Here is a 16,165-nt window from a genome sequence, read left to right as displayed (position 1 = left end):
AGTGAGAACTGGGTCTTTTTGGGGTGGTTGTTCTGGGAAGAAATTTCATTGAAATCTGGGCAGATTTGGGATTACTCTGCTTCTTGAAGGAAGGGATATCACAGTGCTAGGTCAGGCTCTGAAAATGACTGGTTCCTGCAAGTTTCAGTGATCACCTCTACGTCCTCAAACACCTTGAGAAGGGCTAAATAATGAGTTCAGGGAGGGACAGAGAGAAAAGCACTTCAGACAGCTGCAAAGCCAGAGCCACTGCTTTGTCCTGTGGGAAGGACCAGCAGAAAAAACTGAAGAAAGATCCTATCTTTACTCTAACAAGCACAGAAGTATCTTTAGACACTTGGGGAACATTGTTGTTTACAATTATAATTTCATGATAACTGCACTGAGATGTCTTGTTCTATATAGTTGGGCAATCCCATACACTTGCTCATTTTAATTTGGCTATATACAATACAAGTATATATGTAAGTAGATATACACACGTTTAATAGCAACCAATAGCAATGTACTCCAAAGATCTCTTGTAATACATCAATAATCCTGTTGAAGTCATTGCTGTTCACAGTGAGGTGATGTTAGCTGCAGAACCAGACCCTCAAGTTGTCTTGCTTTCTCACTCCTATAATTCATTTAATTTTTTTTTCTCCCTTTCTTCATGGCTCTGGTTGCCAGAACAGCCAATATCAGCCAAGACAGTTGGATACCCCGTGTCTCAGGAACTGATGCCAACAGCAGTCGGGGGAGCAGCGCTGGTGTTCAGCACATTTGGCTTTTTTCCTTACGGTAATGAAGACATCATACTGCTTCTGCCCTCCCATCCCCATAACCTCTGATCCTTAACACGGAGTCTCTGGGCATGAAACATCGAGCCTCTCAGTGCTGCATAAAATCAACGCCACCAGGGAGGCTGTTCCTTGCCATGTTGGCAATTCACTAATCGCTCCCTTTAGTGCTCCGCCAAGGAGGACAGATGGACGTATCCCTTCTTAAGTCAGCTGCAAACTGTGATCAATTTCCACATTAGACTGTTTCCAAAACCTTCTGACATAATTCATTATTGCTTGTGTGTATCTTCAGCTTATGCAGAATTTAAAACTGCATCATTAGTACTTTGGATCTGTGCCAGTTAGACATGCATGACAAAGCCGCATTTTTCCCTCCAATAGTTGGGTGCAACTCAGCTTTTGAAGAGAAAAAAAACAATCCATAAATCCACCAGCTCAAAATTACACTATTATTCATTAATCTGTCACTGTAGAAGACTGGATTTCCTGCCCTCATTTCCACCAATACACAGCAATGCAAGTAGAGGACTCGAAGCTTTTTTAATGCCTACTTGCTCACAATTCCTACAATCTTGTGACAAAGAAGAGCAATAGACTTGTTGCAAAATACTTTTTCTACCAGTAGGGGACGAATAATTTAAGTAGATTTGGACAGAGAACTAATTAACACATAGCTACATAAGTATTCTTTATCTGCTTAAAGAATCAATAGGATCAATAAGAGTAAGGCATAGCAATCACACAGCACTTAGTAACAAAGCCTCATATTGTACCTTTCCCACAAGTTCTGAGCTCAGTATGGAATTACTCATGTTTTATCAATAAGGAAAAAGACACAAACTTTTCCACCATGACAATGAATGACTTAGAAGAAGAAAGAAAAAACAGTACATCTCAGCTCTCAGTCCTCTGTACTTTGCTTTTCACTTTGTCATTTCATTTCCACAGCCCTCACTCGATGGACACTACCCTTCATACAACACTTTACCACACTGTGGCTCTTTCACAGAATCACAGAATTTCTAGGTTGGAAGAGACCTCAAGATCATCGAGTCCAACCTCTAACCTAACACTAACAGTCCCCACTAAACCATATCCCTAAGCTCTACATCTAAACGTCTTTTGAAGACTTCCAGGGATGGTGACTCCACCACCTCCCTGGGCAGCCCGTTCCAGTGCCTAACAACCCTTTCAGTAAAGAAATTCTTCCTAACATCTAACCTAAAACTCCCCTGGCGTAACTTTAGCCCATTCCCCCTCGTCCTGTCACCAGGCACATGGGAGAACAGGCCAACTCCCACCTCGCTACAGCCTCCTTTAATGTACTTATACAGAGCAATAAGGTCACCCCTGAGCCTCCTCTTCTTAACTTCCTAAAGGAGTTAATGGGAATGCACAGCTTTTACTTATCGAAGACAGGTGGAAAAAGTACAGCAACAGCTACCTCACCTATGGCCTTTATTTATGCCAGAAGAGGTCTTTGACTGTTCTCGTTCTGATACAAATCTGTATTTTCAGCACCTGGAAGAAGAATGTGTTCATAAGCTTCTCGTAACAACGTGAGCATGAAAGTCATCACATAGGACCCTGCAAGATGATGAAGTGCTTTTGTGGATGGCTACGATATGGAAGGAGAAGCTGACATACATGAATATAAACATTCACTTCTCTTCCATGAACAAGGCTGCCACTAACAGAGCAGGTTTCAGAATGCCAAAGGGAGTTGTGTAAAGCAGAGTTAAAACAATAAATACTACAAATTCCGGTATAGACTGCTTCTAATATTCAAAATTTGCCACACTTGAAATAAATATAAAGAACATTCTCAGGTTTTGCATTAAAAGATTCTATATGTTTGTATACACTGACTCTTTAGAAGATGGAGCCTTTGTAACAATATCAACCAACTCTTGAAAAAAAGATCCTCATATAGAACATCTCTCTACTCAATGCTTAGCGTCCCTGATGCTGAAGAGCACCATCAAGCACCATGTGTCACTGCTTATCCATGAATTCAGTTCTGGTGCATTGCCACAAATATACTTCTGTGATTAGTAAATTGAATTGGTGAAACACATGAGAAGCCACATTTTGTTAATTTTTTATGTCAGCCCCATGGTTTCAGGACTTCTGTGGACCAAATTTACAGAGAAGACAATGTCAATAGTGCTGCAAAGGGACCAAAGGAAAGGGGTCTGCATGAATGTGCTGTATAGTCACATTGGCTAAGACACTGTATATAAAGAAATATATATAATACATATATATATAAAGTCAGGTGGGACTGCTTAGTATTACGCATTTATGCTGGTTGCATTTCCTTGTTGTCTGCTCCTGGTGTACAAATCACACTAACTTACACTCAACACTGATTTATTTGCATACAGTATAGCCCCACTTACATCTGATTTGAATCTGACACCAAATGCTCCAAGCCTCGGTCAGCCAGTCCTGTTTTTTTTCAGGATGGTAAACCCAAACCAGACCTACATGGGCTTCTTTGAATAAGCCCTGGAAGCAGAGTACTACTGAAGGGAGAAGAGGCAAGTCAGGCACGAGGGCAGCTTGCTGGGCACTGCAGGGACCACGGGCTGCGGCAGGGAGCTCAGCAGCAGCACCGCAGCAGGCCTCGGTTTGGCAGAGCATGATTGTCCTCTGCGCTATTCAGAAGCCTACTGAACAATTCAGTACCAGTTACTGCAGTAAAGATTATGTGATCGGATCCTCAGCAGAATCAGCGTAGCTCCTCATTAACTCAATATATATGGGGTTAAGGCTCATCCTTCTGTTTCAAGCTCCTTCTCCCTTCAAACACTCTCATTGCTAAAACCACCTCTCTGCTCTCACTGCCAGTCAAGCACAGGATATATAAGATTCACAAAAGCTGTTGACCTGTTGTGTTATTTCTTGGCTGCGGTTGAAAAGCCTGAGGTACTCAGCTGAGGTCAACACCAGTGCTGGACGTTCAGTGACACTGCTACAAAATGCAAGAGCATCCAGATGAATTTGACTCTCCAAAGCAACCCAACTCAATTATTTCCGATCTCTCTGACCGGGTATTGTATGCGGCATGTGCACAGTCAATTCTGCTCTTCTGATCTGCTGCAGCGCACTGCCCCTCCGCTCTGTGCCTGGCTTCTGAGGTTTTGTCAGGGAGGGGATGACTGTAGCTCTTTTTTTGTCAAAACCTAGTAAGAATTTGGGTAGGCCTTGAGGTACTACCATAATTCAAATATTATTGTTGTTATTAATAACAACAAGAGCAACAAGAATAGGCATATATGTCACGTTAATATTAGAAGTACGGTGTTGACAGCTTCCCTTATGCAGAGGTAAACACTGATGTTCAAAACCATAAAAAGCAAGGGAATGTCAAGCATATGCTAACTTAAAAGAGCTCACTTGAACTGTTACAGCACTGTGTAAGACATAACAAGAAATGTTTTATGTTATATACACACAGATTTATGCTCACATACACTTTAGCCATTTTTGTGTGATGAATTTTCACACAAATCCTTTGCTGAAATTCAGAAAGCCATCAAGTTTTCCATTTACTCAGATAAAGCAGTTACAAAACATTAACTCTACTGAGGGTGATTTGAGCAGAGAAAGGAACTCAGCGGAATGAAAAAGTACTCTCCAATTCTAACTGCAGCAGATGTTGTTTTGGTCATTGCTAGCTGGCTGTGAAGTTAGAGCCCCAGAACTGTGGTTTCATATGCGGTTCAAGTGTTGGCTGCATTTATGTTGGGGGAGGAGGAGGATGCTTGCATGCAGGACCTGGCATGCATTGTTTTAAAAACAAAACAAAACAAAAACCCAAACCATAGCTGTCTTCAATTATTTTCCATTACAGCATTGTCTGCATGTAATTGCTCCATGTTTTCCATTAAGGAGTGCCAAATGAACGAGTGTGTTAAGAGTATAGGATGTACAAATTCTACTGGTAATGCTGCCCTGTATCAGTAAATAACATGAAACACAATCTCCCTTGACCTGTATGATGCTTACATACAATTAATCTGGGCTTTTCAAGTGTCCAATGTTATTTACCGTATCTTCCATCAACAGCTGAGGCTGGGGACTCAGAGAAAACCCAGGCAATGGGAAGTTAGACAGGGATTTCAAAGAGGTTTTAACTGGGGCTAAATGGTCGAATGCCTTGTAAATTGGGCTGTTGCCAGAACTCACAGACAGAGTTTTGGGGTCTGTCTTTTTTGTTTTGTTTGGAATATCTAAGAGAATGACACATCATATAGGTCTTTTCTGTGCCCAAAAGTAAGGACTCTCCACAGATTTCCAGCAATTTGAAGATCGGACCCCACATGCCATTTTGGTTGCTCCCCAAAAGCGATGCTTTTATCATTAGTCTTGCTGTAAAAGGCTTTGTCTGCTTGCATGTACTGGCTGCATGGATCAAGCTCAGTAGCTGGAGGACAATGGGAGCCCCTGGGAGACAGTGCCTGGGGACCCCCTAGCCTGGCAGGGCTGGGACATCCCTTCCCCAAAAGAAGAGGAGGGCATACTGTAGGGTAGCAGCAGTGCATGTGAGGAAGCACACTGTGCCAAACACAATGCAGTGGGATTTCTATTGTGGAAGAGTCCAGGAGACATTGTGATTTGTGTTAACTGCCTCCTGCACAGAGCAGAGTTCATCTCAGCTACAGTGAAGTTTTGCTTTTGAATTCCAAGAGTTATTAACGCCTATAAGCGGAAAGTATAATATACAGAATAATTATATCGTACAGCAGAAGTTAATATACCTGACCCATAAAAATACACACATGACTTCTTCTGCCAAAGGAATCTCAGTAAGCAAATTGGTTAGGCTTGGCAGTTCATAAGTAAGTTGTAATTACCCACTGGAAACAGCATAATTACACCTTACCTCAATGTAGCAATATCGTTCCCTTATTACCCTGATCAAACTATCAAGATACAGTTGTCTAGACAAAATAAATCAGTGATCTTCATGTTATAAAGCCTTCTGCTACTGCATCCCTTCCTTTTTGTCATTCTCATGCTGCCTCCCTCAGCAATGTTGGTTCTAAACTCGAGACTACAAACTCTTGCCTACAGCCAGCTGTGCGCTGCGAAAAGGGAGATGTGGGAGTACACTCGAAAATGAAACTGCAGTAACAGCAGAGAAAATTAAACAAAACTTCTTTTAAAAAGATACAGCCACACTATTGTACACCAATGAGGGAACAAACACCAAATGCAGAGTAATACTCATAGAACATTTTCAGAATTTGTTTTGAAGAAGTTATGATTTACTATGGAAAAACACTCAACTACTATCTGAGCTAGTCTTAATTGAACTTGACAGAAGACGTGTGTACTTACACTACTAGGACATTCAGAAACTGAAGCTGGATTGACATCCTAACAGGGCAAGAGAGAAATAAATAATCTTTTAAAGAGGGTGAATTTTCACTGGAATGGTGTTTTTTTGTTGTTTTGTTTTATTTTTACCTGATACGATGGGTAACAACAGCAACCACTGTACATGTGGAACAGAATACATTTTCTGTACAAGCACTAATTCTTATTTATTTTGAAGGAACAAACAAACAAACAAAACAAACAACAACAACAAAAAAAACCTGCACAGTTTGTAACCTAGTATGATTGTAGCCGAATATTTCGCTAAAAAAAAAAAGTCATTGGTTATTTGCTCAGGCAACTTCCAAAAACCCAAGTGCTTGCTCTGAAAGCAAAAAAAACCAAAAAAACAAACAAAAAAAACCAACAAACCAAACAACCCATAGTGTTAAAGGTGGACGTTCTTCTCTTACATATACAACAATTTTCCATGTGCTATGGGCTTTGTACTTCTTCAGCCAGATTAACTACTTTTCCTGTATTTAATTAACTCCTAATAAATAGAGGACCTGATCCTGACTGGATCCTGCTGCAAGAGATATCTACCCCTGCCAAAAATAAATAAATAAATAAATAAGAAATACCATATAACTGAATCTATTTGATTACAAGGACCTGCCTCAAAACCACACCCATGCTGCAGAACGGAACTATACCCCATTCACATGCCCATTTCACATAGAGCTAGCTGCTAAACACACATTCCTTGAAGATTTTCCATTCCATTACATTCAGACAGATGACACCTTCAGTGCCAACTAGACCGTACCATGGCAAGGTTGCCTTTCCCAGAACTTTTATTCAACCTCAAGCACCTTACTCCATGAGCTAGCTCCCTGACTGCAGAGGAAAGCTGCTAGCACTACTCAGCACCTTGGGATGCACACAAGGACACACTTTTAGACAGCCAACTTTGAAATGGGAAAGCTAGCTGTATCTTTTTGAGATAACTAACATTATATTATCTCCTTGGATGCACAAATGCATAAAACCAGAACCTCTCCCATGGAGCACCGCAGTGAAAGGAAGATATGTGGGCTTACTTGGGTGGGAACCAGAAGACTCTTTGCAGCTCTTTGGGAATATATCACTGCCTGCTAAGTGTCACGTAACATTGGGTCTTGGGTGCAGAATCTTGCCATCATTTCTCTTTAGAAAGACATTAGGGTACAATCCTGGTCTAACTGAAGTTAACAGATTTTTTTCATTGACTTAATTGACTTAGGTTCGGATGTACACAGCCGTTATCTCTTGGTTTATATTTTGCAGTTCTGCACATCATGGGAGGAATAGAAATCAAAGGCATGGAAGCAGTGTGATTTTCAGAGGAGTGTGACTGGCACATTTTGCAAAGCAGCATGTGGAAATCAGTCTGACTGAAGTACAGAAGCTGGTTCCATGGGAGTGCTCCCTGCCACATCTGAGCTCAACCTGGCTGTTAGGAATAGGGGATTGGAAAACAAGAAATAAGGAACTCCGTAATCTTTAGTGGCCCCAAAGAACAACAATAAAAGTCCCAATTTTTGCTCTGTAGATGAGAAATTAAACAAATAAAACACATCCTTCACTTCTAGCTCTACCAATGCCTTCCCACATCTTTTCTGCGTGTAGGAACTGCATGTAACTGGGAAGTAATCATTTTCTGCAGTGTGCCTTTTCAGCAGCTGTTAGGACATCTGGATAGAAAACCATCTGGTGCTTATATGGTGGCAAACACCACCATAAACTTCCAGAATCCCCCTTCTTTTGCAAAGTTGCTTAAACATTAAATGGCAGCAGGGCTCTGAAGTAAGTCCTGCTCCCAGGATGAGAGGAGGGGAGCTCAAAAGCAGCTTTCAACATGGAACTTTGGATGGTAACAAAAGTTTTGATACTGCACCCAAAGTCTCAGATATAAGCTTTTGACTTCTTCAGCATCAGTAGATATTCCCTCCACTCCAGGTCTCCCCACGTGGAGCAGTATCTCCGGAGAACTGTAGACAGTTTGATTTCATCTCATCCCATCCTTTCCTGGGTATTTTTCCATTAGAGCTTTGCACAGAGCCCACAGGATTAGGGAAGAGCCAGATCTGAGTCTGTCAAGCTGTGGTTCTGTTTTCAATGGTTATATATATTGTGCTCTGTGTTGAATTAAAACTACAATAAAAGTCCTCTCACTTGTTACTGTATTTGTGTAATGTTCAAATTAGACAGGAACAGTTATTTGAGAGAAGCTAATCCAATGCATATCCAAAAAACATCAGGTTTTAATACAGAAACCATCTACTAACGTACTGGTTGAGTGGAGAAATTCAAGCAGATCCGTATTACTCAATGTCAAAGGCTGGCAAAACTGGCCCTTCTGACTATCATGTCTCCCATTGTCCAGGGTAACAAACAGGGTTCGAATAAATATATAATGTGAAAATCTTCTAGGCAGGACCATGTCTTAACATGAATTTGTGCTTCAAATGATCGGTTATCTTCACATTCATGATGGAAGTCTTGGCACCTCCAGGTGAAATGTTAGGAGGCTGCCAGCCTAAGCAAGAGTTACAAATGTGCCTTACTAGAGTACTAATGACCACTACAACAGTTTTTGATGTTTAAATTGGTATTAAATCATCATTTGTTAACAAGCTGTTCCCTGCTAGCAGTAAAGATCAGAAGTACCAATTGCAACTGAAAGTTAAAGATGACATGGGAAAAGTCCATAAAGTTTAAAACTGGAACTTAACTGCAAAAATTAGCAACATACATAAACCATAGCTTTTGTTCGACAATTCAGAAGACAGACAAAAGCTGGGGGCTGTTTGCATTGGCAGTTATGAGCCGAGGACTTCTGGGGACTGGTACACTTGTAAAGTTGGACCAGAATTTCAGTAAGTTACCAATATATACATTCAGTTTAAACAGTAACATCTCCAACCCAAAGAACCCTTCTGGCAGATCAACACTGGCACAGTTATCTTTCTGAAAAGAGACAATTAAAATAAGCTCTACCGAGGACTACATTATGCCCCGAAGCTCTGATTGACTTCATTTCTTGTCTTACGTAGTTTATCAGGATCTTATCCATGGAATGGTTTGCTAAATTAACAACTCAAACAGAACGGACTGCATTAAAATGTTGTGGGTCAGGGGAAGATTAACTCCAAAGTATCACTCTCCTGAGCCCAAATTCTACACTTACGTTACGGTGGATTTACGCCAGGGTAAATGAGAGAAGAATTTGGCCCCTGACCTTCTCCAAGCAGGTCATTACAGTTGAAATAGTAACTGATCTTAGACAAACATTTTTGCTGCGAGGTATTTATTTCTGTATAAAGGTTTATGGAACATCATATTCTTTGCCCTTTAAGACTGATACTGACATATGTAAACACCACTGGGCTTGGTGTGCCATAGCTTAATCCAGCCTCTCTAAATCTGGCTAAAACAATGGAAATATCTTCTGAAACCATTGTGGGCTATATCCAATATAGTTAAAAACATCTGACTGCAACCGCAAATATGCTGGTATTTGGTTGTGCTATAAAAACATTTTTATGTCAAATACAACTGGGACTAATACAGTAAACTACAAGCACAGTTAACCCTTGGAATGAATTGCATGTAGACTCTTGAAGGTTAAGGTAGTCTACATTGGTTGTATTTTCTTATGAAGAGCATAAAGTGAACGTAGGGTATAAAAAGTAATTACTAATACTAATAGAGCAATTGATATTTATATAGCACCTTCCATGCTACACTATAAACACACCAGTGATATTATAAACTCCTGTAGCTACTAGTTATGGACCTGTTTGTGTCCTGCTTGCTTGAACAAATCCCCAGGAGTGCCCAGATGCTGCTTCTGTTCTGCATCTCATTCCCCCGTACCTGCAGGTACTCCTGTGCATACACACACAAGGACCATTTCAACTACCACTGAAATGTGCTGTTGCCAGCGTGCTAGGACATACTTTGGAAAGCGCAAGTGAAGACAGAAAGTGAAAGCAGAGTTGTGATTGCAACGGTGGAATTACACAAAAAGACAGTAAGGACACCAGGGGCCCTTGGTCACAACTAAACAACTCAATTTAGAAAAAAAGTTATTGAGAAGCACTGCTGAGGAAAACCTTCATTGAATCATAGCATTATTTTCCAAGTTATGGGTGTTCCAGCAATAGACCAGGGTAGCACTGAACACACCACAGATCTCAGTTTGCTGTGTTGCAGTTCAAGGCCAGTGACAGCACCGTGCTGGCCACTAGCTCAGTGCTATCCCAGAAAGAACACCTCTTGTACAGTTCAGTACAGTACCTCTTGCACAGAATCATCTGTGTTGGAAAACCACCAAGACCAAGTCCAACCATCAGCCTGACCTGAGTCGCATCACTAAATGTCATATATAATGAAAATGTATGTGGTGTACAAACACTTTAATGTATATGTTTGGATAAAACCAGTACCTGAAATTTAAACACATCATCTAAAGTATCATGTTAAGATATGTTCAGGAAACCAAGCACCACTATTTAATTAAGCACTGCAAATCCTAAATCTTATTAAAAGCCCTTTTGGATAGAGGTTGCTGACAAGTCTTGCTGTGGTGGTGTGCCAAGATACTACCCCTCATTGCCCCTTCAACAATAGTTGTTGGTCTCAGAGCACTGTGCCATGCATCTCATCTCAAAGCCCTGACATGTCCGCTGCACAGATATCCAAGTATTTTATAAAGCTGGGCTTATGTTCTTGCACCATGTCAATGCTTTGGAAATCTACATTTGTTCTGAAATACATTAATAAGATATTTATTACATTCTAAGTGTTTGTTTCATTCTTTGTTCCATTCCTAGTTTTTCTGCATAGGGCATTTGGGAAGCAAATGGTTGTTTGCATATACTCCTGATCTCTTCCCTGAGTAGTACCAGCTAAATCAGAGCAATCCTTGAACACAGAAAGAATGTTTCTCTCCACATACTTTGCTTTGTGTATATTTGCACTGAATTTCATCTGCTAGCCACTCATTATCATGCAGCTCCTCACAATTGTTTTTAATTGCCATTAGCTGGAATAGTCTTGGATCAAAAGCAAACACTGTCAGCTCACCAATGTGCAGATCACTTATAAATATGTTGAATAGCTCAAGCTCCAGGCCCAGAATCCTGTGGGAATACACCACCACTACCTCTCTTGCATAGTGCAAGCAAGCCATTTATTCACACCCATTGCCTCCTATCTCTCAGAGCTGTGGGTGATCCAAGAGATCCTTCTGAGATGATTTAAATTCTTCAACAGGGATCTTGTCAAACCCTTCTGGAAATCCCTACACAGCATTTCAGACAGGTCACTCTCATCCCTGCATGTGGTCTTAAAGTATTCCCTGGCTGTAAAGTCATTAAAGTATTGTTTTATACTATAACATAAATATAAGTTTTACATTTCTAAAACAAACAAGCAGGGCTGTTACGGACTTCAGCAGTAGTCATTTTACAGTTATGTGTAGAAACAGTGCAAATAAGATAACCTTCTCCAGCTGCCTGAAAATGCAACCCTGTCAAAGTTTCCTTGACCTTCACTACTAAGTCATCGGTAACTTAATTTGTAATATTTCAATTAATTTACAAATATCAGTGCCATCTGTTCTTGTATCAAGAAACAGCCAGCATTTATTTGCACATCAACTATTAAGAACTTCTTACTCACAGCCTAACTACTTCCATAAATTTAATAAGACTGTATACATGGCTGAAGACACTGACTATTCTGACATCCATTCATCAAAGCAGATACACAGGCAGGTTCCTCACCTAACTGCTATCCCCAGCCAGTCTCACACAGAGTTCCTCTAACCTTCTCATACTCCTGGGACAGTTAAGAACATAAACAGCACCTGAAACTGATCCTACTCCATTCAAGTCCAGAGCAGTTTTTCTAGCAATGTTACAGAGGATTTCCAGAGGTACAACTGTGGTTCTGCAAAAGTTGTCAGCTGCTCAGCTAAACCTCTTGGCACCTTCTAGAGCCATGCCAACATCTCTCTATAAGTTAAACAATGAATCTGGATGTTAATAACTCACATCACCACATCTGAAAGTATTACTAAGGAAACACAGTTAATTTTACTGAGTTTAATTCAACATTCAGCCTTGTCCTTCTGTAATGACTTGGTAATCAGATGGTGAGTACTGAGCTCCTGTCTTCAATCAACAGTCAATATCCACCACACCAAGAAGACAAGTAACATCTCTTAACGCACTTTATCATTAGGCATCCTTTTAAATAAACTGTTGACACTGTTAAACTCTTCCCCTCTGTGATACCAGCCTGGTAGATCCTTGTTTTCTGGGTGGATAAAACTGAACAAACCCAAATGGCAAGGTTATTTTATCAACAGTTTCAACCACATTTCATCAGTCACCAATATGAGCCTCTTGTTCAATAGACAATACAAAACAACAGTTAACATCTACAGCAAAATTTTAGGAGCTTATCACAATAATGCATTTGCTTACTTCTTGTTTTGATTTAAATATTTAAATTCACACTTCTATTTTCTAATATTGAAGAGATTTATGAACTAGATGAGAAGGAATAACATGTATTTGACTTTTTGAAATCAGTGAAATAGAGAAGCAGGCTTAATTGTGTAGCTCCTCTGATCTTCATAATTGGGACCATCCCATCTGTATTGTATCTCATATGTAACTGATGAAAGCAAATGAGTGGGAGTTGAATTTATTTGATTTTCAGAGCTCTAACAGCAGCTGGTCAGCAGGCTCAGTCCAGTCCTGTCTACTAAGAGTTGCTCAGGAGCAAGGAGGTTCAAATCTTTTATATTCTAAAAGGTTTGGGAGGAAATGCAAATTATTATCCAAAACCAGACAGCTGGAGGGCAGGAAAAGTGGGGAGCAGCCATGAACCATCAATATGTATTCGCTATTCTAATTAGTCTGCTGATGAGAAAAGAGTGGAATATATTGTGTCAATTATTTTCTACCTCCCTTTACATATATTTTAGTAGGGTATTTATACATACACCCTGCAACACCTATACATAGTTTAACATTTCTTTTAAGCAAGAGTCAGATTACACCAAACTAAAAACCCTGCCAAGATCTGCTGAGAAGTTTATCCCCTTCCTGCTTCTCTTCCTTCCCTGAAATGGATTCTGGCAGCATGCTGGAGCTGAGCAACAGCCGAGAGATGGACAAAGAAAGCACAAAACAATCTGAGCAGAACAGCAGTCAAGCACTAAGATACAAGAGTGCTCCCCCCTCCACCCCCCCCCAGTAATAACCTTCTGGCTCCAATAAAAGAAAGTAGAAGGATGAATTTACACAACTGAGCTCATCTATATAGAAGACACCATTACCTTTCTCTGTAGAAAAGGAAAGGGCCCAGCAAACAGCCCTTTCCACATTCACCTGATTGCAAAACATCTTAGCTGTGTGTTTTTTCCCCAGTACAGAGGGTAGGAAGTCCACAGCCTTCTGCTGGGCCTAAAACAGCTTAAAAGCAGACTGCAGTTTTCAAAGCTGGAGATCACTTGTCTTGTATTCTCTCCAGACTGCCTTCTTGGAGAACACGTACATAAAGTAAACTGCACAGCGGAGGAATACTTGTCATGCCTTCCATACTGGAGCACACAAAGAGTCCAAAGATTTCATTAATTCAGTTCATCCACACTCTCAAACCTTTAGGCAGTAGGGAGTAAGCTATTTATCTTTTGGTTTCTTGTAAGGAATTCACACTAGACTCACTGCTAAATCATTTTCCCTGTATTACTCGTACAGGAAATTAACTATAAATGAACTATGAAAACAAATCATTCTGCTACAATTTTCCACTGATATTATTTTACAGTTTTAGTACATTTAGGAAAAGCAATATAAATTCAAAAAAAGAGTTACAACATATTTATATACTGATCCTTAAATTATGTTCTTTCCTCTTTTAACAAGCACTACTTATAAGATATTTCTTGCTTATTCTGCAGTGCAATACTTAAGTTGGAAGCATCCTTACGACTGTGGCATCACAGCATGACTTCTCAGTTAACGCTAAAGACAATTTCACTTTGAGACTGCTATTTACTGAAATCTGGAGGGGAGGAGATAAAAACTCAGTTCCTTGTATTATTTACTATAAAGCAAACAGCTTCTGACTCTTTATATAAATAGGGATATTGAGATATTATGTGCTTTTTCAGTAGTTAGTGATTTTTTTCATGATTTCCTCCTTGTACAAGAACTACTGTATTTCTTTGGAAAGATTAAACACCCAGGATTTATGCCTTCATGAACATCTATGTTTTTCACCTGTCTGAAGAAACAAGAGATGGCATACTCTAAATATGGAATATGCAATTTTCCCCAAAAATGTTTTTAAGCAACACAGAGGAATAATTGTAGAGAAAGAAATTCCACAGGTCCAGGAGGGGATCTACTGCATACTGTTTGAAACTCCCTCGATAGTCTTGCAGCAACAACAGATTGTCAAATTACTTATCATTAAATATCTGCTGAGAGATATTTATTGAAGTTTAATGTTGTAATGAGTGTGCTATGAGCTTTTTTTAAAAATTACATTTGCAGGACAAAGAAATCAGAAATGACAGTGAGCACAGACAGGAAAATATGTACTCCTCCCCACCACAGTGTAGTAGTCATTTAAAGAAATACAGGATACTTAGGATACTAACACACCTGTGCATTCACACCAGGGCTTTGTGTTCAGAGGCACCATGTGCTAGGAGGAGTGAAAGCAGTGGGCAGCAAACTGAGTGCCTTGGAGTTGATAGCAAGTGTAAATCTCCTGTGCTGCAGAAAACAGGCAGCAAGCATCTTGCTCCCCAGGCTTTGCAGCAGGTGAGCCATGTGGAAATGAGCTTACCTGCCACTACTGGTTGTGCACTGGGACTGGTGGCTACTGCTGTACTCATCCACTTCAATACAGTTTACCATTTAAATATTTAGGGTCAAATTCTACTGTGAGAATTTTGTGTTGAAGTCTTCATAGGGGTGAATGGCAGCAAAACGTACTTTGCTTTTTCTAGCACTATAATGGTGGCTGTTAGAATTGGTGGAGAAACCAGGTTATTTCATGAAAAAAGGTCAATAAATACCCCTTTGTAATCTGCAATTTAGAAAGCAGTTTTCTGTGAGAAATCCTGAAATGGGTATTTTCATGTTAAATCACACCTCCACTGATCTCAATGGAAAACTCCCGTTTCCTTCACTAGAGGTACGATTTCACTTCTAGTTGGAATTTCTCTCAAATTAACATTTCCCTGTAGAAAATGTTTAGACCACTTTTTCCCCCTCTCCCCCCCGAAGGAATTGGTTTTTGCCAGAAGCATTCTGGTCAGACCTACAAACGAGCTGTAGACAGAAGCCATGAACAGATGTCCTCTTCGGGCCCCCGCTGTGAGTTGGAAGAACTTGCTACTCTCAGCTGCTCAGCACCATTCCCTGCTCTCCTCATTAGGCATCACCCCTACTGATGTGCTCATTGAACAGTTTGCACGAACATTTCCTACACCACTGGCTTCAGGCTGAGCCAGTCATCTTGGTGCAGACCAATGACTAGCAAACCAAATGTAGTTGATTTTGCTTAAAACAGATGAGGGAGCTCCTACACATGTTGTTGTGAGAGCAGATGGGAGGGAGGATGGCAGCCTTTAGCAGGGGAAGAGCAAACTTCTTTGGGGACATGGCTGTATTTGGAGAAGTCTGTCCATGGGTAAAAACTTAGCAATTCCTCCAGTGTGAGCAATTTGACTTTAGGAGGCACCTAGATCCAGCACATTTGATTAGAAGTGCAGTCGACCCCCCGACCATAGTATAGACACTGAAAAGCTACAAACAAATAACAGAAAACAGCAACAATTGGAAGCAAACTAAATTATGGTGTAACATCCCACTGAAAGACATACTCTCGTAGATTACTTAACATCAGCATCCTCTGACAACTTCGCAACTCTGGAATGTATTTTGGCCTGTATAATCTGCCCTGCACAAATCCTG

General features: G+C 40.4%; 1 protein-coding gene and 1 long non-coding RNA gene across 11 annotated transcripts in view; one reads left to right on the top strand and one right to left on the bottom strand.

Moving 5' to 3' along the window:
• LOC110352760 (uncharacterized) overlaps window positions 1-8,334 on the top strand; it is a 79,614-nt gene extending 71,280 nt beyond the window's left edge. For all 4 annotated transcript variants that reach the window (XR_011809618.1, XR_011809617.1, XR_011809616.1 and 1 more), the window contains 2 exons: window positions 673-783; window positions 7,443-8,334. This is a non-coding gene — a long non-coding RNA (uncharacterized lncRNA). The remainder of the gene's footprint in view (window positions 1-672; window positions 784-7,442) is intronic.
• The window catches only part of KCNQ1 (potassium voltage-gated channel subfamily Q member 1), a 408,405-nt gene that overhangs the window by 49,615 nt on the left and 342,625 nt on the right, over window positions 1-16,165 (bottom strand). The gene's annotated exons all lie outside the window — the stretch shown is intronic.

This window comes from Anas platyrhynchos, chromosome 5 (genome assembly GCF_047663525.1).
Source record: "Anas platyrhynchos isolate ZD024472 breed Pekin duck chromosome 5, IASCAAS_PekinDuck_T2T, whole genome shotgun sequence".
Lineage (NCBI taxonomy): Eukaryota > Metazoa > Chordata > Aves > Anseriformes > Anatidae > Anas > Anas platyrhynchos.
This window is presented reverse-complemented; position numbering and strand designations above follow the sequence as displayed.